The sequence below is a fragment of the Rhinolophus ferrumequinum genome, chromosome 8, assembly GCF_004115265.2.
Source record: "Rhinolophus ferrumequinum isolate MPI-CBG mRhiFer1 chromosome 8, mRhiFer1_v1.p, whole genome shotgun sequence".
NCBI lineage: Eukaryota > Metazoa > Chordata > Mammalia > Chiroptera > Rhinolophidae > Rhinolophus > Rhinolophus ferrumequinum.
This window is the reverse complement of record NC_046291.1, coordinates 23,876,677-23,900,151: the sequence shown is the minus strand read 5'-3', so window position 1 is coordinate 23,900,151 and position 23,475 is coordinate 23,876,677. Positions and strand designations below refer to the sequence as shown.

Sequence of the window (23,475 nt, the reverse complement as noted above, 5' to 3'; positions counted from 1 at the left end):
ATGCAAAAGACTGAGAAATGCTTTGGCAGCAAGACTAAAATAAGTGATTGTTCATGGATGTATTTTTCACCTAATAGACAGACAAAGATTAAATCAGATCAAGAATGTAGTTAGAATACTATCAGTTAATGTTGTGTGGTCCTTTTGCTTGGCAAAATTAAGAATTATGTTAATAATGAGTATAATTTAGTGCTGCTAATTGGCTGCCACAATGATATTGTTGATTTTATATGGCTTCAGTTAATTAAAGGTTTCTGTACTCTCAGTGAGTTTGGGACATGAAGCATTCAGTAAAAGTAAAATAAAGAAAATGAGAATAACAGTAAAGTGACTTAATTGTAAAAGTTGACGAACTGTTCAGAGGAAATTAAATGTAGAAAGTTGAGTCTCATCAGCCTTTGACTTCAACGTACTGGGAACCGTTTGTGGATGATAAAAAGAGTATTTTCCCTAAATTACTCAAAACATGGCATCTTATTGGTAGCCTTTATTCTTAGAAACGAACTAAGAATACATCAAACAAAACATAAAATAAATCCACGTGAATGTGTGCCGAGTGATGCATATACGACTCACTGCTATCAATTCTCATTTTCTGCATGCAGTTATTACATTCTAAAGTTGAATGTCTGTAGAGGATAAGTCACCAGCCCTAGTTAAATGTTAATGGAGCCAGTGACATAACATAATTTAAATTCAAGGCTTCATATAAAGGAATGCGAATAAAATGCATTTGTTTGGCTTTTTATGGCTACCATTAAAAGTAAAGAAAATGAAACCATAAACAACTATGCTCAGCTATTAGCATAGCTGAGGCTGCTTTGTTGCAGTATAAAACCATATTTATTGATGGGGAAGCTCTGTTCAACTCGGGCAGCCCATCTAGATTGTAATTGAGGGTTAAAAACATACTCGGAGACTTAGGCAAATGTGGAGCCTTACTTCAAAGTGAGTTCATTTAGATGTGTTTTAATTTTCTGTTGTTGTAAAGCTCTGGTACAATTTATAACTTTTTTTTCCCCCCAATCCATACCTAAGGCCTTAGCCCATAATGAATGTGGTACAGATTACTTTGTCCTGAATATTGTGGCCTCTTTCTTCCTCAATAAAAATAGGATTCCTCCTTTGGGGAGGTTCAGGGGCACATGGCCACTCAGAATGAGATCCAGAATTCTACCCTCCTTTGTAAGTAGGTGTGACCATATGAATAATTTTAGGCCGGTAAGATATGAACACAAGTTGTGTGGGAACTTAGGTAAACTACTTAACAGGAAAGATTGTGCTTGTCATCGCTCCTTTCTGCTTCCTCCAGTTGGGAATTCAGACTTAATGGCTGGAGCTTCAGCAGCTATTTTGAATATGAGATAATCTTGTAATGAATTTAATTTCTATTTTGCTTAAGCCAAGTTATTTGGGGTTTTTCCATTACTTACAGCCTACCCTGGACATTGTTTGTATAAGAACTCTGCAACTCTATATTTACTTTCAAAGGCTCTGAAATGTCATTTTATCAGTTAGCATTGTTATTTATATAAATAACATTTATATTAAAATTGTTACCTAAAATATACCAGTCCAATCAGTCACCAAGTCCTATCAGTTCTACTTCTATCCCCAAGGACCACTTTAGTTAGTCTTCCATCTTTTCTGATCCTGAGAACTGCAACAGCTTCCTGCATCTTGCTCCATACAAGCCATTATACACATAGCAGCTGGACCCTTCTTTTAAAAAGTACAATCTAATCATGATATTCCTGTGTTTAAAATCTTTGAATACTTCCCATAGCATTCATAATAACGTTGAGTATCTATAAATTGTGCTACAAGGCCATCCATAATCTGGCCTCTTTTGACTTGCCAGGCGCATCCTGAGTTTATTGTCTTGGGGCTATTGTGCATATTATTTTTCTCTTTGCCTGAAACCTCTACACGCCTACCCTTCCTGCCCCACTTCCACCACCACTGCCTGTCACTTACTCAAGTCCTCCTCATTGGTTAGTGCTCAGATTTCATGGTTAAGCCTTCTCTCAGCCTCTGGCCTGACATTACATACTCCCGTAGCGCTCTGCACTTCTCTCACTTCATATTTATCAGTTTAATGCAAGTCTCCCCCACAAGAGTGGTACCTCCATGAGTGTCTGTCCCATTCTTAACTAGAACGCCAGAACCTACTGCAAGAACTGGTACAAAATACGTGTTCAAAGAATGATGTTGACTGACTAACCAACAGACCCCTTGTTCTCTTCTCTTGCCCTGAAAAGCATACCTACCTGACATCTCAATCAAAGTTCCATTTATCAAAATCCCATCCACCCTCTGGATCATCAAAACCATATATGTGCTCTCTCTTTTGAATTGTTTATTTTTTCATTTTCCTCTTTTTATGAAGACTTTATTTTTTTAGAGCAGTTTCAGGTTTATAACAAATTTGAGAGGGAGGTACAGAGATTTCCCCTATACTCCCTGCCCCCACACATGCACCGCCTCCCCCATTATCAGCATCGCTCACCAAAATGGTACATTTTTCATCCGGGATGAACACTGACAAATCATAATCACCCAAAGTCTATAGTTCACCCTAGGGTTCACTCTTGGTATTACATAGTCAATGGGTTTGACAAATGTATAATGACACATATCTATCAGTATAATATACAGAGTAATGTCACTGCTCTAAACATCCTCTGTGCTCTCTCTATTCATCTCCCCCCATATTTATTTTTCTTGTGATCATATACTAGACTTTAATTACAGTTATTTGTTTACAGAATTCTAAATTCCTGTTTGGGAACACATGCTAGAAAATATGAAATCTTTTAGAAAAGTTTTTTTTTCTTTTAATAATAACAGCCTCTATTTATAAAGCTGTTGATTACATTTGCCTTTATCCCAACAGAGCAGGAATTTCTGGAGGCTATAGCTATTATTGCCTTATGCAAGCAGAATGTCGGGCACATAAAAGGCATTTAACAAACAGCTTGGTTATAATGTAGTGGAATAAGTCGGATACCCTTGGGTTCAAATCCAGTTTCTGGCCCTTATCAGCTGTGTGAAATTGTGAATTTATCAAGCCTCAGTTGTACTGAACAGGAATGATAAGATCAACCTTATTAAGACATTGAGGGAGTTAATCTAGATAATTTACATACCAGAAGTTCTATAAGTGGAAGCGATTATTATGACTTTCCAAGTTTATATTTCTCCACACCCTTCTCAACAGGCAAGGTAGGTGCTCAGTTCTTTCCTTATGTTATTTTGAAGCTGAGTGATACAAGTTTGATAAACACAAAGCCTAACACTAAATAAAAGGTAAGACCTGTAAAAGAAGTGTTGATGGTACTGCACAATTTTGTTTACTGTGTCTCCCTTCCTTCCTTCCTTCCTTCCTTCCTCCCACCCTCCCTCTTTTCTCCCTCCCTCCTTTTCTCTTTTTTCCTCTCTCTCTCTCTCTCTCTCCCCCCCTCTTTCTCCCTCTCTCTCTCTCTCTCTCCCCACTCCACCCCACCAAAACGAAAAAAAAAAAAAATAAATAAATAAATAAATAAATAAATAAATAAATAAAAAAGACAGGTGAAAACAAAGCAATACAAAAGATAGAATTGCGTTAAATCACCCAAGGTCACCAGAAAGGCTTGGAAATTATTTACATTCTAAATTACACCACCTGAGGCCACTCTGCTCTCTGGAGAGCAACTGGCTGGGGTAGATGTTAAGAGTTCAGGCATCTCCCATGAGGCTTATCTGCAATGCAGATTTTTCTGAGCCTTTCCTAGCTATTTCTGCCTCCAGACCCACCAGCTGCTCTCAGTCCTTCCAGCTGGCTTAATAGGATTTGTCTTCTCAATAGCCTGCTTCCGGGCAGTCCGCTACCAGAACGCATTCCGGATAGAGAATTTTCCCTCCTAACTTCTATCAAAATCCCTACCAATCCCCAAAGTTAAAGGGTCCATTATTGCCTGACTCAAAGAAAGGTAAATTTGTGAGCAATTATTTTCTGCTCTCTGTCTCTTGTCTGGTAGATGTTATCTTTTGCAGGAGCTCTCTGTCTGTCCCTGTTGCAGAATTAAGAGTGGCACACCACCCTTTATGGCTGGTAAAGCCTGGATACCCTGGGTGAGCTTGGAGGCAGCTACCTGGGTTTGCAGGCTTCCTTTGGTTTGAGTGCTGCTGGGCTACCTGATTTCAAGTGCTCTACTGTTTCTTCTCTACTGGACTCCGTCAATTGAGCCAGGATTTCAACTATGTAACCTTTCCTGCAGGTTAAAGTTACGCTGAGTTTATCTGCAAAGATTCATGCTGTTTTTTTATGAAGACGCAGGCATATTGTTGTGAGGCGAATAGCTCAGGTCATTTGAGGTTTAGGCTTCTCCCACTGACAGCTGTGTGCTCTTGGCCACTTTACAGGAATAGGTTTCTTACTCGTAATTTCAATTATGTCAGAATTGTGAGGAGTAAATATCATATTGATTGTGAAGTACTTAATAAATCTTAATTTTTAAAGACTTACACTTTGGATCCACAAATTAAAATTAGATTGCACAATCTGATTTTAATGACATTTCTACTACAAATCAGTACATAGATATGGTCACTAAGTGGTGGCTGGTATTCCAATTTTTATTTATATTTCTATTTAGTGACAAACACGTTAAAGGTAGTCAATTAATCTTTTTCAGTGTTTCCCTTTATTTTTAGTCATAGTAATGTAGGATTTTATTTTCAGGATATTTCATGAAGAAGTATCTCATTCCTTTCTACATCTTACATGAAAAAATTATTCTCTTTTTAGGTTTAACTCTAACCATGGTTCATACGTCAGGAAAATGAATTTTTGAATCTAGAGGGAAAAATGCTATTTATTTTCATAAGATATTTAATAATCTTTGACATGTAAACATTGCTTCAGAAAAAGATAAGTAGCTGTTCATTATGTATAAACTTTTATGAATTACCTTCAATATGCTATAGAGTTTGCTCTTGAGAGTTTTTCTTCCTTCAGTGTTTTTTTTTCCCCCTTGCTTCGCTAATGACTTGCCAAGTATGTAAATGAGAAAAAAATACCTATTGATTCTGGGTTCCATCAATAATAATTTCTGAGTTTACTACAAATCAATTTTGGAATTTCAAATCACATTGGGTTGACAATGTGTTTTTCTGCTATATAGGACCTGCAGATTTGAAAAGATAAAGGATATTCAGCATCTTAGTCTCCTTTGAAGGAGAACTGCTTATATTTTCTAAAATAAATCTTAATCATCAAAGACTTACACTTTGTATTTACAAACTAAAATGAAATTGTAGGGCAGACTCTCTACTTAATGACATTTAAGAAAGAAGGTTGTTTACTTACAGTACATGACATGCATAAACTCTTCCAAGCTTTAAGGTTCAGCTTCATTCATTCCACTTTTTACAAACATTTTGTGTGGAAAATCTCCCAAATTAATTTATACAACATCTGATGCAAGTATATGATGTTGTTGTTCTTTTCTAAACCAGTTGTTCATCTTTTGAATTTTATCTAGTCTGAAAAGGCAATTGACCGATATGCCTTACCTTCTCCAACAAGGCTGATTTGTATTTTCCCCCAAAATGAAACAAATCAACTCTCACATAAAAAGAAGTTGGACAAATTTCATTTGCTGTTGAAATTAAAGATATCACTGGCTTTTAAAATAAATCTAAACACTATTAGGGTTTTTTTATTATTATTATTTCTTCAAATACATTTAGGTAGAATTAGCAAAGGATGCAAGGGGGCAGTGGGCTCCCCATTCAGTGATAAACTAAATGCTGCTGCACACCTTCTGCATTTGACTTCACCTCTTCAGCAAGGCCAGGAGCCACCTTGGGCACTCCTAGGTATCAGAAGGATGGGGCCTCTTGTAAACGCAATGGATCAGAATCCCAGCAATTTGAAGAGCTAGTGTAAATAGGAAGATGAATACAGAAATAAACCCTAAACTTCTGTTAATATTAATAATTAATACCCACTCCCAATAAATGTACATATTCACACTGGGAATCTACTTTAATGTGCTTATAGAACAGGAAGTAGCTCTCCTGGCAAAGGAAAGAGACCAAGAAGATTCAGATTCTTGAGAGGACCTTAAGTGGGTTCTGCACACGCCCAAACTAGGCTAACTCTCCAACGGGGTTTTTATAAATGTGAAGAGCTATCTGTGGGGCTTGGTGCCACTTCTCTAAAGTAAATATTACACTTTGGAAATTCACTACCACTTTGGAAATTCACTTAGTGGCTTCATAACTTGCCCTGTTTACTGGAAATAGGAAGCCGACTAGTGAGAGGTATTCTGGGGACTGCACCTCTCTGGGAGCCCTAAGAAGGAGGCTAAGGACTCAGGCAGACATCCATGTTCAAAAATCAGTGGCTTGAAATGTGCCCATTTACAGAAACTGATTAATCTTAAATATCAAAGAAAGATAAGGTGTCCTTAAGGAAGAGGATTACTGGTTTTGCACAGCCTCTCTCATTCATCTCCCACCAGGAGTCAAACTGGCTTCAAACTTGACGACAATAACTATTGGTTGAACAGGATTGCTTGTCCCTGTTCAAACAGACCTGAAGCCAAGAAATTTCTGGTTTATTTAGGGCCAAAGTGCAATGTAGAAACTACCATATGTCATGGTTATGATTTTTTTCCTACTTAGCATGTTGCCCCTGAGAGATGCTTAAAAAGACCATGACACTAAACGATAATCAGCAGTGAGACCTTTATCACCTCCAACGTTCTTTACAATTATTGTCTCATTTGATGTAGATACTTGAAAGCAGGGCTTAGCACAAATAATCAACCGAATGTACCTAAATAATATCCTACCTAATGATGTTCCATGCACCTTTTATAAGTAGAAGAGGAAAACAGGCAGAGTAAACATCTAAGGGTGCATTTTTAAAGCTTTTCTGCTTTGGTGGGCAGCTAGCTCATTTGGGTCAGTGTTAGTATATAAGTGGGGAGAAGAGTTATCCCCTTTTTTAAGTCCCGGTTTAACCACTTCCTATCTCTTCTATCCTCCATTTTTTGGCCATATAGTAGAATAACCACAGTTTTGCAAGTTTTTGACAGAATCCCAATTTTTGGAATAAATATAATACTATGAGAGAACCCTTCTTTTTAGTTAACTGTCCTGATCTTTTCATCAGTGGAATGACCCACAATTGCAGTTACTGGTTTCAAAGTTGATCTAGCAGTCTCAGGGCTATGTGTGCTCAGGTGGGCAAACACAGATATAGAAAAGTTTGTATAACTCCAAGGTAAAGCCACAGATGTCCTGCTGTTGCTGGATGGAGGAGTGTGCAGTTGCCTGTGGGGATGAGTGACACAGTCCAGGGAGTTAAGGGCTCTGCTTTGCTGAGGTGTGCAGGTCCCATGGTCTGCCGGAGGACTCTGTTTTGCGTACTGTGTGCATTCGTTAGTTTGCACTAATTTACCTCTGAGATTGCCTGATCTCTCCAACATTGAGGAGGAAGTACCAAAAGGAGGCTGTAGATTTGGTTAGGGAGTAAGAAAGAAGAACAGACTTTTACTTGTAGAATGATTCCATTTGTTGAATCACAGCTTCAATTTAGTATTCCTATCAGACACCGAGATATTCATTAAGTCTGTGCCCAGTACCCTTGAGACAAGAACACTGTGTAAATCCCTGCCTTGATCTGCCCTAATCCAGATAAGCTGATTTGGTAGTTTGGCCCTTGAGTTAACCAAAGTCACTGTCACATAGGGCGTTCAGTGCCCTATGGGCGTTCAGTACCTATAAGTTGTACCAAAAAGGGTTTTGCTCCTGGTCTTAAGAATCTTACCAACAGTCATTTTAATGATACGTTTGTTCTCTGGTGTGAACATCAGCAGATAAAAGATAATTGGAACTACGAAAAGGGAGATGTTAAATGTGTCTATCTTGCTTTCTCTTGGAACCTTTTTGTAAAGGATTTCCATAAAATTGTCTTTGGAATTTCACTGGGGTAACTTACAGTGGCAGCCTGTTTGATGGAGAGCAGTTGGGATCTTACAGACCAGTAATCCTGTGCATATGATTCTTGTCTGTGGGGAGAACACTGTTAGGTTCTTTTATTACTTAAGCAAAAATAACAAATAATTATCCTGCTGTAAAAGAAATACTAATAATTATAGTTTGCCAGGCATGTTGTATAAGGGGACAGGGAAAACAAAGCGTTAGTGTCAGCAAATCCCCAGAGTACTTCTGCAGATTAAAATAAACTCCCACATCTAATGGCCTCCCCACAGAAATCCTAAAAACTCCAGGGGCTGAACAAGACTATCTGGTTATGGTTTATTGTACATAATCAGAGAGGTGGAGGTTTTAAACAGTCAAGAATTTCCCACTGTATTTTAGTTAGTGCAGCAGGAGGCGGGGCAGGAGAGAGAGGGAGAGAGAATATGCAAAGGTGAATGAATAATCTCTGAAAGAAAAATATTGAGGTAGAGGTAACTGGACTACTCTAAGAAACAATTTTAAAAATGAGTGTCTTCTAGCTGCTATTCATTAGTAGTCTTCTCTACAAAATATTTTGGTAAGACTCAATTTAATATCTTAGACAGTTTGCATGACTTTTAGATGGCACTTATGGAAATAGATTTATTCAAAATTAGGTCTTTTGTATTAAACATAAATGTGTATAAGAGGACCTCATCTGACAATAATTGGTATCAGAAAAGGGGACATTTAAAGTGAATCTTCCTCAAAGGTCAAATCTCATTAAAAACTGAAAAAAGTGCGAGGCAATCTTTAGTTTGAAAAAATGAAATAGATGTTATGAAATAAGTTTATTATAACTATGCATAGAAATATTTACATTGTAATTGTAACAATGAGCTAATTCTAAGAAAAAAATAAATGAACCAAATGTTTTGTTTTATTTTTTTGAGAATAATTTCCCCACAAATTTTAGTAGAGAACAATTCAACATCCTTTAATGTTACATTTGGCTTTCTCAGCATGCTCCTTAGAAAGGCTGCTTTTGTAAAATATTCAAAACCTTAATCAGTTTTCTAGTTTCTTTATAATTATTCTACCATACAAATAATTATCTGCTAAAGTGAATTTTGTATCCTCATCCTTCTGGATTTTTCCCTTTTTCACTGAGTATCTGGTCTAACCGTATCAGATCTTCATTTTTCTGTGATTTGTCTATTACTTGAGCATTTCTCCAACATTGACTTCCTATTCTAAGAAATCCTACACCTTTTGCAAGACCTGCAATTTCAATTTACAGTTAAATAGTATCAAATGTGTATTGTGTTGTCCCATATTAACATCTTCTGGAAATCAATGAATGAGCAAAGACCTTGACCTTTTGAGAGGGGACAGCAGCTACCATTACCAGGGGATAGATGGATGTTCAAGTGGACATTCATTTTATAAGAGGTAGTTTGTTAGTGACCTATGTTCATGTTTTGATGAGAGGACCCAGTAGAATAGAAATTTTCCAAATTTGTAACATGGCCGTTCTCATTCAAAATCATATATCAAGCCTTTTCTTTAAGAAAGCATCCATTTGCTTGACACCACCACAGATCACCATTCATAATAAGTTATCAGTCTTTATGAATTGTGGCTCTTTCAGAAAATTACTTGAAGACTATTTCTAAATACATGACCATGGGTAAAAATGTAAAAGAAATGAAGAGTTGCCAAGTCTGACTACATAGTTAGTTTTCAGACACAGTGAAAAGGCAAGTTGTTCCTCTTGGTATTAATATGTGGAGAAAGAATAAGGAAATTGGTGCTAAAAATACAGTAGCTTCACTTTGTGGACCCAATCTAATCAGAATCTAGTTAATTAGCATGTATCTCAATTAAGTTTGGTATATGGAGAAGCTTTAGGAAAATCTATACAAATGCCTTCATTTGTTTTGATGTCACCATTTGGAATGTAATAATTATGACATTTGATAATTGAGATAATGTCTATGAGTCACTTGCTTTTGCTTCTGTGAGGCTATCTTCCTTGGAGCTGAGTAACTGCATAATTAGATTGCCATTTAAAGAAACAATAACAGCAAAAAAATCAAATGCTAACTCAACTGACACATGGTAAAGAAGGTCTGTTTTTTGTATTTTAAGAGGATTCTACAGTAAACTTATGGCATTAATGAGATTAAATATATCATTTGCTGTTATATTCATATTAAACTTCAGCAAAATATTTATTAGCCTTATGTGTATTTTGAAGTTGCTTTATTTTGAATGATCAGAATAACTAATCACATCTGCCAGGTAGTATAATAAAATAATAATCACAAAATTCATCCACTCACCAACACATTTCTTATGTCATACTATATATATCCAAGGTACATTTCCAAGTAGGTGCCATTCTACTTTCAGGTAGAATTAGGAAATATATAAACACTGGATACAATTTCACACTTAAAACATTTTCGAAAGTTGAGGGATATTGTGAATATTTAATATTTTTTCTTTTCCTTCCAGTATCTTAAGAGATATATACATAAATCCAAGGAGAAACGACGGTTCCATTAACTAAGATGAATTAGTGAAGAGAGAACATAAAATTTGATCCCAGGGTCAGTCTCTACCAAACAGATTTTGAAATATGGTATATTATTCCCTCCATATCAAGTCTTCAATGTAATACTGAGTGGCTACTTTACCCAGTGGGTATACTCCATTGCTGGATTCTAACAGTCTGGTACCCTTTTACTCTTTTAGTCCCGGGCTAGAAGCTTGCTGCTGAAACTTGTTCATATTTCTAGCTGTCACCTTCTTACTCTCTTTGTAATCCAAACTCCTCTCACGTGTTCGCCTGACTTATTGGCCCATTTTTAATCTGTCCCATTTGCTTCTTAGCATTTTGGTAGATTTTTTTCCCCACCCTACCACTTGCTGAAATGTTTTTTGATAGATCCTCTGTGCTAATCTTATTTAAAAATTGAATGATTGTCTCTTAACCGTTTTGTTGAATGACTTCTCTTTGCCACAATAATGATGCAGTGGAAAGAATACTGAAAACTTGATTTCAGTCTTGACTCTGCCACCCACAACAGACTGTGAAAACTTCTGACAAGTTATAAAACATCGAAAAACTGACACAGATTGCTGTAGACATACATCAAAAGATGTTATGATTGGCTACCCATTTCTTTTTGGAATCTCGTTTTCATTAGATTCTGCAAGAATGACATGTCGTTTCTTCATTACTCCCTTTGCTAGCTTTTCCTTAACCCTCCTGCCCAACCATTGTTGTGTCCCAAGATTATTGGTCTTTCCCAAGACACTTGTTCCACATATGTCTGATGAACTCATCCATTTTAATTCACGATTATTTTTCTCAAAGCATGCTGATTTATATCTTACCTAAAGCATCCAAGAAATCCCTGTTACTACAGAATAAATACACATTCTATAAATAAGCAAACAGCGAGGATTGCAAGCCCTCTGTCATCTGGCTTCAACTGACATTTCCAGTTCTATCTCCCATAATTCCCTGTGTGTCAACCACTTGTAGTTCTCATTGCCCATCATTCCCTGCTTCTATTCTTTTGCTTCTGTTATTTTCTCAGCTTTTTTTTCTATCCCTCGTCCTCTCATTGCCTAAATCATATGTAACTTTATTTTTTTTTTCTTTTTTTCTTTTTTAATTTATTGGGGTGACAATTGTTAGTAAAATTACATAGATTTCAGGTGTGCAATTCTGTATCACATCATCCATAAATCACACTGTGTGTTCACCACCCAGAGTCAGCTCCCCTTCCATCACCATACATCTGATCCCCCTCACCCTCATCCCCCACCCCCCAACCCCCTTACCCTCTGGTAACCACCAAATTACGTTCCCCAGATTAATTTTCAAACCCGTGGCCATCCTGGGGTCACCGACTGCCCTCCAATCCCCTCACCCTCCCCCCACCCCCCACCCCTCCCGCCCATCTAGCAACCCTCAGTTTTTCCTCTTTGTCTCCAAAACTGTTTCTGATTAGTTCATATGTAACTTTATAAAGCTCATCTTAAATACCATGTTCTCCTGAATAACTGAAATTCAACATAATCTTTCCTTTGATTCAGCATAGCCCCTGATTTTTTTCTGTACTCTCACCGTATTCTTTGTTATAGTTAATTACCATTCCAGATATGATTGGATAAGCTTCTTGAAATCAAGAAGAGGGTTTCATGCATTTTTTTTAAAACAAAATCTAAGGAGACAGAGGATAATTCGCTATCATAGTGACGAAGAAATATTCAGAATGAATGTTTTATTTGGGCTTAAACCTTTTGAAAATTTAAACTTCTAAAAAAAAAAGTTAATATTTATCGAATTAATTTAGATTTTAATACTAAAACCATGAATTAATTAACATAGCCACTGAATCATTGATTTTTTTTTAGTAATAGCTATATTAAGATGTAATTTATATACAAAAATTCACCCTTTTACCTGATACAATTCAGTGATTTTTAGTATATTCACAGAATTATGCAACCATCTCCACTATCTAATTTTAGAACATTTTTGTCACCCTCCCCTCCAAAGAAACCCCAGACCCATTAGCAGTCACTCCCCATTTCTACCTTACATGAACCATGGGCAACTGCTAACCTAGTTTCTTTCTCTATGGATTTGCCTCCTCTTCTGGACATTTCATGTAAATGAAGTAATGTATTATGTGGTCTTTTGTGAAAGGCTTTTTTCATTTAGCATAATATTTCCAGGATTCATCCATATTGTAGCAAGTATCAATACTTTATTGCTTTTTATAACTGAATAATATTCCACCAAATGGATATGCTACATTTTATTAATCCATTCAATAGCTGATGGACATTTGGGTTGTTGACTCACTGATTTTTAAAACTGATAAGGAACTCAGTGATCATTTGCTCAAATTCCCTCCTTTTGTGCATGTGAAACTGAAGCCCAACGATGTATTTCTAGACCTTTACCTAAAGAGTTATTGAGTTTCGTATTATATCATACATGCTAGCTTGTTGCAATATGATGCAAACATTCATTCATTCTTCTATTCATTCTTCTATATAGTTAATAGTCACAGAGCACAGAGTCCTAAAAATCTGGATTGCAAAAACAATGATGTTCCTTATTTTTATGAAGCTTACAGTCTAGTGGGGAATACGTTTGTAATCAAACGATCACATAAATAAATGCAAAGTTAGAACAGTGATAAGGGCCATGAAGGAGAGATTCAGGAATTGACCTTGAATAGGAGGATAATTTAGCTGTGATCTATGAGTAAATAATTATTAACCAGGCAAAGAGAAGACCATTCAGGTGGAGCATGAGCACATAGAAAGGCCCTGTGGTTACAGGAGAATGGCACGTAGGGGCAATTTCAGGAGACCAGTGTAACGGACGCAGAGGGTAAGAGGAGCATGGCATAGACTGAGGCTGGATGTATAAATAAGACCAGGGAAATCAGTCTTCCAGGACAAGGAAATGGTTTTTGTCTTGTTCCTAAGAACACTGGATTGTTGAAGTATTTAAATCCCAGGGGGTAATGCAAGCAAAAAGAAAATGTGTGTTGCCTTACATTTCTGTTCCAGGGCTTAGATGCATGAAGTAAGGCACAACTTGCAGGGCAATGCCAAAACTTGCTGTTGTGCCAAAACTTGTGGTAGAATCTGTGGCCTTTAAAGTTTGTTTTTACTGAATTCCTTGCTACCCAAAGTAGAAACTTGTGTTATTTTTCACAGAATAAACAGCTCCTTATTAGAATTCTACTATTCAGTTTTGTAGAGAATTATTCTTTACAACCCTCCTACAAAATAGACAATCAAACCTATTTGGGAAGTAATAGATGTAAAGGCAACATTTTTTTCCATTGCACAGTAAGTCTGTAAAATCTAGAGTACAAAAATAGTTCTTTAAACTGCACATGGTTAATATCTAATTCCTAAGCCCAAATGCTTTTAACTTGAGGTCCGTTGGCTCCCAGGCAGTACACAACTGGGATCCTGGAAGCTTTTGTACAAATAAAGGTCATGTCTACTTTGGCGTCAATCCAAACCTTTCATTAAATTTTATAAAGTGACAGTCATCCACACAGAAAGCTAAAAACAAAACAAAACAAAAACAAAAAAAGCAGATTTTTTTGAGAAGGGAATCCATAAATTCTAGGAAGAAATATTTGGGCTTATTTCTCAATTGTGATCCCCCAAACACCCTCTTATGGATCATATTGAGTACTTACTTGTGAACGGGTAGATTCCTGGACCCACTCCAGACCTCTGCAATCAGAATCTTTGGAATGGAAACCGGGACTCTGAATTTTTAACCAGGATCCTGGATGATTGTGATGTCTGCCCATGTCTGGAAAGTTCAATAGAACGTAATAAATAACAACATTCTTTTTCTGTTCAGTGTTTCGACAGACCATTCCTACAATTTGTACTGTTGTATAATAATACTAGTACCAGTAACAAACACTCAGTATCTGTCAGACCCTGTGTATGAGGCTTTCTCTAGCCTATCCCTAGTCCTTAAAATTGCTTTCCAAGGAAGACATATTATTATCCACAATTTAAGATGAAAAAAATTATGGCTCAATGAAATTAAATAACGTGCTATACAGAGCTCTGGCTGGCTCCAAAGCCATTTTTTCCAATCTGAAGCGGCCTCTTGCTGTACCCACTCTACTAGTTCTCATTGCAAGAAGTATCCATAAAAAAGAAAATGAACTGAGTTATATATGAGTCTAACAGTCCCAGTTAGCATCTAGCGAAATTCACGGTCATCAACAAAAGTACAGATTTATAATGAACAAAGTATAACACATGAGTCTCTTGCTAAGCACAACTGTCTGACACTTTTCTAAAAGAAGCTTCCAGAAGTAGCACTTTACACGCAGGAATAGTGTGAACATGAGAAAATTGCTTCCAGGTGTTATAATTTAACAAGCAGAGAATATAAAAGGAAACCAAATATTACATTATATAAAGTGACCCTAAAACCTACCAGCATGGATCACTACCAAAAACAGGAAAAAGAAGAGAAGAAGAACAAAACTCTGTGTAACCCTATAAAGGAGCTGAAAGACAGGTCTGTTGGATTTTTGTAAAATACGAGTTTTTACAAAATTTTTGCCTAAAAGAGATAGCTCTGTGATATGTGTACTGTATCACTTGAATTATGCTTCGTTTCATTCAACACTTTTACTGGGCATTAATAATGAAGTTATTCAATTAAAAAATATCCTGACAATCATCTCTATTTTATAGGCTTTTACTTGAAAGGAATTCAAACCTTTTAGCCAATATAATGAAATCAATTCTTGAAAATTTGAGTGACAAAAAAAATGCATTTTATAGTTATTACCCTAGTTGTACTTAAAAAATACTTGCATTTCATTTATGAAGTCATCAGATTAAGAAATTTAGCTTGACTTTTAAGGAGGCTTAATTACAATAATAATGATTTATTTTAAAATACCGTCACCGATTATTTCTTTTTGAGGAATCGGATTTTAATTATTTCATAGAACTGACTTCATTTGTATGATGCTCAAAACCAACTCTCTGGGAAATTGGAAACCAGAAATTTCCCGTACGTCTGTTGTGACTGAGTTTCTCAGCTGCCATGTAATGGCATAAATGCTATTCCTTGTGGTTCCCACTGGAAACTGACTATGCTGTTTAGTAGGCAACTATAGCAAATGATTTGTTGAATGAGAGAACTATTAAATAGACATATTTACACTGAAACTTAGACTATTAGGTGATACTACACACAGTCAATACTATAGTCGAGAACATGGTGAGAAAGGAATGGTGGATGTGTTTTGTGTTGATAGTGCCTGGGCTCCTTCAAGGCATGAAAACATCCCATTAGAACAAGTTTCAAAGAGCCTCTTATTTGAGGAGAGAGAAGCATTTAACTTTCTTCTGACAGAAGTTCCTATCTTTTGGTCTAGCATCAGAGTTACATGTGTTTTCTTGCAAACAATTTAGTAGAGTAGAAATCCGTATTGCAGATTTTAGTGTTATTTTAAAATTATATCAGAATCTCATGAGTCTGTGCCCTACTGTGATAGTTTTCAGTCCATTTCTGGAGGCTAATGGTAAGATTACCTTCTATTACACTGGGGTCTCATCCCCCTGTTACAGTCACCAGGAAGTCTCCAAAGAACCAGTGAGAGTGCTTTTAGACCTTAAAGCAGACTTGCTGAGCAGAGGAAAAACATATTCAGTTCATGCTAAGTAGATAGAGACCCCCAAAATATGAGGCAAAGAGAACATTACAAATGGCTTCCAGTCTCCTTTCAAACTGTTTTCTCCCCTTTTCTTTAGCTTCATGAGTTTGCTTTTATCTGAATGACTCTCAGTTTGGCATTACATTAAAAAATAGGATGGATATGAGATGAACAAAGTAAAATCATAAATAAGTTAGGCAAAGCCAAACCAAACCGCTGGACTGTAGGATCTGTACTCCTTCTCTAAGAAGGTGCTTCTAAAGGCAAAGCCTGCTAAGGGTGAAATGAGGCAAGTCCGTAGGTGCAGGGGCACTCACGGAGCAGGCTGTTACACTTCAGTGTTGGGGAGATCCCAGGAGATGGATGGAGGCTGTCAGTGGGAGTGGGGGAGCCTGGCCCCACACATGGAGTTAGACCACTCTAAGACTCCAAACGTGACTTTTTGTAATGTGATTGTTGGGAGGCATGATTTTAAAAGACAATACATTTTGAAATCTCAATAATTCTGTTTAAGGACTGATGGTTGTTGCTTAGCCTAGAGTAGCTCTAAAAACCATTCTGAGAGTCTGAGGGTGAAACCCTACCTCTGAAGGAATCTTTTGTGTCTGCAAATACCAAAGGTGGCTGATGTCATCCCCTAGGGGTGCCCAGAGGAGCCCAGAGGAACCCAAGCGAGGCATCAACAGCCCTCTCATTCCTTTGGAACAACAGTAATTAGAACAGCTGGAATATTTGCAACTTCTTTGGCTCACTTGCTGTTGTTGTTTTTTTTTTTTTCCACTTTAGACTTTAATCTTATTTTCATATGTTTTTGTATAAATCAGAAACATGTGGCTTGATTATAGATGTTAAGTGTTTACTAGGAGCTTTAGATAAAAGGCTTTCCAAACACGGTGCTGTGGGTTCCCTGATTTCTGGCTACAGTCCCTTTCTCCCTAGGCCCCTCCTCCTTCCTCTATTCTCACTTCCCTCCATCCCTGTGGTGTCTACTTAAATCTAAGCCAGTTAAATAAAGCACAATAATAGAACACTATTCTGAAAGGAGCACAAAGAAGGGCAATTGCACTGCCACGGACAGAATAACAGAAGAAAGGAAAAACATTTCAAAGAGCTCCCCAGCAGACGTCTGCCTCCTCCTTTGACTATTTATAGGGAGGCAAACTCCCCCCTCTCTCCACTACCGGCATCTCTATGCCAAGTCCTCCCCTTTTGTTTGGTGAAATCTTAATGATATATCCTTGTGTGTCTTAATATTTCTAAGATACTGATGAGAGAATTATTGTATCATGTGTGCATGAATATTGTTGTAGAATTTCCAGAACACCTGGGAGTGCTAAGATAGTGGATTCAGATACCATTCAAGGCTCGCTTTTATTTTGATATATCCTCTCAGCCAGCAAGTAATATTCTCACTCAATTAAGAAATCTTCACCTTTTAAAATGGATCATTACTGGCAATTTCTCTAGTAATAAAATGTTGGCTGCCACTGTTAAGAAAATAACTTGGGGAGGAAGAGAGATATTTCAAATTAGCATTACAGAAGGGGTTGCCAACTTAGTCCCCACTGAGCTAATTAAGTTATCATACATTGCCTCTTAAACAATATGCAGCAAAAGATGAAGGACCTGAATCAGCTGGACATCACCCTTAATTGTAAACTCTTCCCCAAGACTCCAGTGAGTTGATGAAATCCCTCTGCTTCAAGAGCTTTTAGGTCTTTGGGCTAAAAGTAGATTTGCCTGAATTTCATTTTTCCGGTCAGATGACTGCAGCGCAGCATGTATTTTCCTCTCTCTGGTGGAGTCGTCTTTTCTAAATGCACGCCTTTTCAAATTATCCAGCAGTCAGGAATGCCTTCCTCAGAGAGTGTGGGAGCTCAGGCAAAGAACATCATCAGTCAGCTGAATTGTGACTTCTAGAGACCACAGCTGGAATTGGAGTGCTTACATTGACCTCAAAAATAGCCTGGTGCTCTGTCGCCCGGGTTTGGCCAAATGTCTTCTCTGTGAAATCTCTGTATGCTGCTGCAGGTTGACAGATGGCTCCCAGCAGGTGAACTTGGGGCTATTAGTGAATGAGAAGCTTTCTTTCTCTGGCACAATCCTTCTCAAAGAAACCCTATGTCTTGAGCATTTACAAAAGGCACTTAGTTGCTATAAACAAAACTAAAGAGAAGAATCGAAGCATGAGGTCTGCTCAAGTTGATATGTCATCTCTTCACGAGGATATAGAGTAGTGCTGAATGGTGAAGAAACCTGTTTGAAGACTGATATTGGTACAGCACAGTTTTCCACAATTGTCAAAGCACTTCTCTAGAGATGATTTTATTTAATTCTTGCAGCAACATTGTAAGGGAAATCTTAGTAATAATCTCCATTTTACTGATGATAAACCTGAGGTTCCAAAAAGTTAGAAAGTCTGTCCAATATATTCCACAGCCAGGTGATAGGCCAGGGTTCCATAGCCAAAGTTTGTGTTATTTTTATTTCATTTGCTTGTGTTTTTTTTTGTTTTGTTCTGTTTTTGGTTTGTATACCACATATCAGTGAAATCATATGGTTGTCTACTCTTTCTGTCTGACTGATTTCGCTTAGCATTATAATCTCAAGATCCATTCATGTTGTCACAAATGGTCCTATTTCATCTTTTCTTACCGCCGAAGTTATTTTTATTTCAAAATTTAATCAAACTCTAGTCAGAATGGTTAGGAAAAATAAACTGTTACCATTCATTCATTCATTCAACCTTTACTAATTACCCACTTTCAAAACAGGGAAACAGTGAAGCCATGTAGATAAGATTTCATTTCTTGGAACACAGGAGTTAATATAAAGCATCAGCACTCTTTTCTATTTTCTGTAGTACATACCTCAATTTTTCATTTATTTGATGAGTAGTTATTGAACAAGTAAGTAAGTACTTGCTACCAGACAGAGAGGGAAGTATAGTAAATACAAAAGAAAATTGGCCCCTGCCCTTCTGGACCTTACAGATTAATTGAAGTTGGGTGGGGAAGACATTAAACAAATAAATAATACACAGTGCTGCTGATGGTATAGGGAATTAGACAGTGGTAGGAATGTCAATTGCTAATACGTCTTGAGACAATTTGATAATATGGCAGCCTTATTTGAAGTGCATTATATACTCTTACGTGGTTTAGTGTTTTTGTCCTTCATTTGTATTCATTTTGAATTCAAAATACTATGAAAAAAAGAATTCATCTATTTGATAGAAACCAGTGGCTTCTGGGGTTGAAATAAAGCAAAGAAAAAGGGCAGGGATGTGAATGTCTTACAATTTCAAGGAGCCTTAATTCACAATACAAGGTAGTTTATATGACAACCAAATAAGTGGTAGAAACAAGAGCCATACACCAGTGGACAGAGACATTCCTGGAGGTGTTTGAGGAGGACTTCATATGGAGGAGAGCTGCCATTCAACTACATGTTGACAAACCTAAGGGAGGGAGGAGGGTGGGCAAGGAGAGAGGAAGTAAAGAAAACGAAGAGGACTTTGCAGAAGGAGAGAAGAAAAACAGGAAGCTGAATTGAAAAGGGCAATTAATAGGTCTAGAAATGAACTCATCATGGAAGACGTGAGGGCTTGTGATGGTAGACAGTTGGGGATAAAATTGAAAAAGTAGGGTATAGCTATGGTACAGAAGCCCTTGAGGCCTGGCCTAGAAATTTAGTTTTTATCATTAAGATAAGTTTTGTGGAGCCCAATTGTGCCCTTCCTCAATTCCTTCTCCTTATACTACATGAACCTCCGTATCTGCATTAACTTATTATACTACTTAAAAAATTGTTAGTGTTTGCATGAATATTAGAAACAAATGAACAAATGGTTTCTGTCCAGGAAAGAAGCATTACTCAGATATATTTTGATTCAGAGCAGAAAACAGCAGTGTAATCTACTGAGGATTCCAAAAAATATATTCATATTTTAAGAAAGGAAAAAACTATGAAAATTGTAATACTCAGTATATACTGATAACAAAAGATGAATACAAGTCCCATTTGACTTCTGCAAATCCAAGAGGTGCTCAAAGTGGTTACCATCAGTGCTCAGACACTACTGATTACGGTGAACTACTGCGTGAGCAACATTGACCATCTCTTAAAATGTGTATACATTTTTTTGGAACCCCCGGTATAAATAAGTAAAAACAGTTGACGTGTGTGCCCCCTTAATAACCAAGAGTCTCTATATTGCAGTGTCAATTCATTCATAAAATAAAATATTTATGTTTATGTATGAAATTAGAGTCAGCATATGTTAACAATTTAGCAAAATAAGTTTTCAGGTGTTATCAGTGAGCATCATTTCTTTTCAACCTTTTTCAAAAATGAAGGAATTTCAATGCTACCCTAAAGTAGCTACTGGAGTCATCATACCTCTTTCGCTCTTGTGATAGAGATTTGTACTGCTTACCAAACTCCATTTTATCCTACATTTTTCTCAGTCCCTTGCATTTAGGCAGAGGCATGTTAATGGTTAGTTAAGTCTAGTGGGCTGTGAGAGGAAGTGATTTGTGTCACTGCTGTGTTGACACATTGAAGAGCCAATGCACGGCCTTCCGGATGTCTTTCTCCCTGCTGCAGTAATCCTGGAGCCAAAGAGAATGTACCCACACCTGCCAGGTCACTGCATGGGAGAGAGGTAGCCTGAAGAGTCACCCTGCTCACTCAGGATTTGTATGAACAGGATATAAACCTTTACTATGTAGAGACTCAGAGACTCAAGCCTGACTTTTCTGACTAAATCAATCCTTTATTCTTCACCTATTTGTATCCTTTTTTATTGCCTTGAGTTATGTTGAGATGCTTTGAACAAGACTAGATAAGTTCTACGAAGTCAGCTTAACCCAGTCTGCTAGTCCTTGGCAATCGCCTGGAGTAGCAGGTTTGAATGAAAGGGGAAACTCTTACTGTCTACCTTACCTAGATTCTCTGGTCAACTTGAGACCGTATGTTTTGAATAGAGCTTTTGTTAAGTGTCCTTAATTCTTTTAAATGTATGTTTTGAAGTATGTTTCTTTTGCAAGAACAATAACATTCCCCTAAAAGAAAACCCCAAGGAAGAAATCTTTCTCTGATCTGTTCAACTATTATTGGTTTTCGTTTACCGTGACTTTCAGCTACTCACAAGGAGTGATAATGAACTGCTTGTAAACCTGTTAGGGAACAGAAACTATTTAGTAGAGTGTTAGACTAGATGATTTTATGTTGGTCACTGCTCTCCTATTTAAAGGCTGCTTGGACAGTGAATAGTTTCCCAAGAGTATTGGAAATTCAGTTCTCAGTATTTGAAATCTTGTTTTCTTGGACAAGTGCACTGAATTACATGAACTGTTCAAAATCTCAGAGCAGATTGATAGAGGATGTCACGAACAATGTTTTTATTGTTTATTTGAGAGCTAACTGAGTAGGCTAATGCTAGACAATGAGGTTAAGTTAGCCTCCGGCTATTCAGAATTCCAGCCACTTCAAGCATCTCAGTATTTAGCTTAGCTGATAAAGTCTATCAAAACACGAAAAATGGCCAAATGATACTTAGGCTAGACTGTGTTTCAAAGGTTAATGAAAAGTATATCCTGGCCTGGCAATCCAGGGAAGATTTTCTTGACTTTATTGCTTAATGAAACATGTGCTCCTAACATCAGTTAAGAAAACCACATCTTGCCAATATTTTCTTCACAAGATTCTAAAAGTCTGCGTGAATTTATCATTCTAACTTCAATGATATAGTGCAAGTGTCACATAACTTGCACATAAATATGCCAACAGCCAAACATGTATCATATGCGCCTCCGTGCATGGTATGCACTTCCTTTTTATCTGAGTAATCAACTGTCCAAAATGATTTTGTTTATAGCTAAACAAGTGTTTATCTTGGATTCCTCAATAACTGATATACTCAACTTACTTTGTGATGCCAACACACGTCCTATTCTCTATCGCATGTAGGCTAGACCTGCAATATAGTTAACCAGTTGACTGATAACAGTCATGAGTCTCAAGGATGTTATAACCCAGCTCTAAGAGGTTCAGGAAAGTGTCATAAATAATCCTGATAGAAAAAAAATGGAGTAGAGAACAGAGGCAGAACTGCAGCTGAGTAAATTTCCATTTGTTCAAGGAGCTGAATATGCTGAATAATATATGTGGTTAGTAGTTCTGTTACCGGAGAGTGAGTCCTTCCTCTGCACGATGTCCAGGTCCTTGGTGTCTCGAGCAAAGAATTGAACGAGACACAGAAAGTGGTGAAAGGAGTTTATTAGAAGAGATAGTAAGTACACTTAGAAGCGGACCTGGACCCAAGCAGTAGAGAATGGCTCAAGGGCCCAAGGTGGCATTATTAGGAGAAAAGTACACTCCAAAGAGTTTGGAGCAGGCCCAGCAAAAGAAGAGGCTCAAAAGGCCCTGACTGGCAAGAACTTGGAGTTTTTGTCCTTTTTTTCTCTAGAATCGGCTGTTCCTTTCCAGGAGTGGGACCACTTGATTGACACCTGTGATTTGCAAGAGGCTATTACCTCATCTTTTTAAACTGCACTGGTGTGAGTGGTGTGAGTAGCCAGTTTAATCTGGTTAGGTATCTTGTACCCATTTGTTTACAGAGAAAAGGGGAAGTTTTAGACAGAGAAGGGAGATCTTTTGGGCAGTTGAATACTATGAGTTATGCAGGAATTCAGAGACCCAATGCCTATGTCTAACTGCCTGCCTTGTTTTCCCCTTGAGAGACGTGATCCCCATAAAATCTTTATGGGAAGTTGAGAGACAGAAGGTCTGTTTTTCTGTATATGCTTCCTGCTGGGCAGGGGTGTAGAGCTGTCCCTACCTTTTGGGAAATTCACAGAACTCTCACCCTATCTGACCTTGGATGAAAGAAAGTGGTCCCGAGATCCACCTGGAAGACCATGTGTCTTCTTTGGTTGGGACTGGCTATCTTGCTGGGGTATCCTCTGTATCCCCAAGGCCCCTGAATGAGGAAAAATAGATTTTAATTAATAAATCGTTAGCTCTATAGAGCCTGTGGCCATTCAACCAGTCATTTAAGTGGTGTTAATTGTCCGGGAACTGGGCCCAGAATGGGTTGGAAAGAACATTAGGCTCCAATGATTACAATCAACAAGTATAACTGACCTGTGGGGTACGGAATGGCTTGGGAGATGTTGGGAAGTCACAGGCTTTTAAGCAGTTATCTGAGAGACATTCTGTGATTCAGGCTAGGAGCAATCTTTAGTCTAGGATTCAGAAACCG

The 23,475-nt window shown here is 37.4% G+C and overlaps 1 protein-coding gene across 34 annotated transcripts in view; it reads left to right on the top strand.

The window, feature by feature from the left end:
- MAP2 (microtubule associated protein 2) overlaps nucleotides 1–23,475 on the top strand; it is a 260,069-nt gene that overhangs the window by 139,374 nt on the left and 97,220 nt on the right. The window contains exon 1 of one of the 34 annotated variants that reach the window (XM_033112939.1): nucleotides 22,762–22,780. The exons of the other annotated variants lie outside the window; for them this stretch is intronic. The gene's annotated coding sequence lies outside the window, so the exon portion shown is untranslated. Of the gene's footprint in view, nucleotides 1–22,761; nucleotides 22,781–23,475 lie in introns of those variants that run through there. 34 annotated transcript variants of the gene reach the window in all.